The sequence below is a fragment of the Galeopterus variegatus genome, unplaced genomic scaffold (genome assembly GCF_000696425.1).
Source record: "Galeopterus variegatus unplaced genomic scaffold, G_variegatus-3.0.2 Scaffold747, whole genome shotgun sequence".
NCBI classification, from domain to species: domain Eukaryota; kingdom Metazoa; phylum Chordata; class Mammalia; order Dermoptera; family Cynocephalidae; genus Galeopterus; species Galeopterus variegatus.
The window spans coordinates 19,395-21,471 of NW_007726858.1; positions in this window are offsets into that span (position 1 = coordinate 19,395).

Sequence of the window (2,077 nt, forward strand, 5' to 3'; positions counted from 1 at the left end):
CGACACCGAGGGTTGCGATCCCGTTACCAGTCACGAAAAAAGACAAAAAGGAAAAATAAAAAAATTATGGATATTAATGCCTTGTCAGATGCATAGTTAGCAAATATTTTCTCCCACTGCATAGGGTATCTTTTCGCTCTGTTAATTTTTTCTTTTGCTGTGCAGAAGCTTTTTAGTTTTGTATAATCCCATTTGTTTATTTTTTTCTTTTGTTGCTTGTGCTTTGGGAGTCATATTCATAAAGGCTTTACCTAGTCCTACTTCCTGAAGTATTTACCCTGTGTTTTCTTTTAGGAGTTTTATAGTTTCAGGTCTTATACTTAAGTCTTTAATCCCTCTTGAGTTGATTTTGCTATATGGCAAGAGGTATGGGTCTAGTTTCACATGGATGTCCACTTTTCCCAGCACCACTTATTGAAGAGTCAGTCTTTTCCCCAATGTATGCTCTTGTTGTTTTTGTCAAAGATCAGTTGCCTATTAGTATGTGGGTTAATTCCAGGGTTTTCTATTCTGTTCCATTGATCTGAGTGTCTGTTTTTATGCCAGTACCATGCTGTTTTTGTCACAAGTAGCTTTGTAATGTAATTTTAAGTTGGGTAGTGTTATGCCTATGGCTTTATTTACTTATTTATTTTGCTCAGGATTGCTTTGGCTACTCTGGGTCTTTTATTGTTCCATACGAATGTTAGGATTGTTTTTTCTATTTCTGTGAAGAATGTCATTGGCATTTTGATGGGGATTGCATTGAATCTTTAGGTTGCTTTGGGTAGAATGGACATTTTCACAATGTTAATACTTCCAATCCAACATGGTACGTCTTTCTACATTCTTGTGTCCTGTTTAACTTCTTTCAACAGTGTTTTGTAGTCATCATTGTAGGTCTCTTTCCCCTCCTTGGTTAAATTGATTCCTAGATATTTTATTTTTTTGGTAGAGTCTTTAGGTTTTTCTACATATAAGACCATGCTGTCTGCAAACAGGGACAATTTGACTTCTTCCTTTCCAGTCTGGATGCACTTTATTTCTTTTTCTTACCTGATTGCTCTAGCTAGTATTTCCAATACTATGTTAAATAGGAGTGGCGAGAGTGGGCATCCTTGTCTTGTTCCTGTTCTTGATGGGAAAACATTCAGCTTTTCCCAATTCAGGATGATATCAGCGATTGGTTTGTCATATAGGGCTTTTATTGTATTGAGATAATTTCCTTCTACACCTAATTTTCTGAGAGTCTTTATCATGAAGGGATGTTGAATTTTATCTAATGCATTTTCTGCTTCTATTGAGAAAATCATATGGTTTTTGTCCTCAATTTTGTTGATGTGGTGTATCACATTTATTGACTTGCATATGTTGAACCATCCTTGTATCCCTGGGATAAATCCCACTTGATCATGGTGTACAATTTTTTTGATGTGTTGCTGTATTCTGTTTGCTAGTATTTTGTTGAGGATTTCTGTGTCTATGTTCATCAAAGATATTGGCCTGTAGTTTTATTTTTTGTTGTGTCTTTGTCTGGTTTTAGTATCAAGGTGATGCTGGCTTCATAGAATGAATTTGGGAGAGTGATCTCTGTTTCCATGTTTTGGAATAGTTTGAAGAGAATTGGTATTAATTTCTCTTTAAAGGTTTGGTAGAATTCAGCAGTAAAGCCATCCAGTCCTGGGCTTTTCTTTGTTGAGAGACTGCTGATTACTGCTTCAATCTCATTGCTTGTTATTGGTCTTTTCAGGTTTTCTATTTCTTCTTGGCTCAGTCATGGTAGTTTGTATGTGTCCAGAAATTTACACTTCCTCCAGGTTTTCAAATTTGTTGGCATATAGTTGTTTATAATAGACTCTAATGATTCTTTGTATTTCTGTGGCATTGGTTGTAATGTCTCTTTATTCATTACTGACTTTTGTTATCCAGGTCGTCTCTCTCCTTTTTTTAGCTAGTCCAGCTAATGACTTGTCTATTTTGTCTATCTTCTCAAAAAAACAACTTTTTGTTTCATCGATCTTTTGTATCTTTTTGGGGGGTCTCTACTTCATTTAGTTTTGCTCTGCTCTTAATTATTTCTTTCTGTCTACTAATTTGG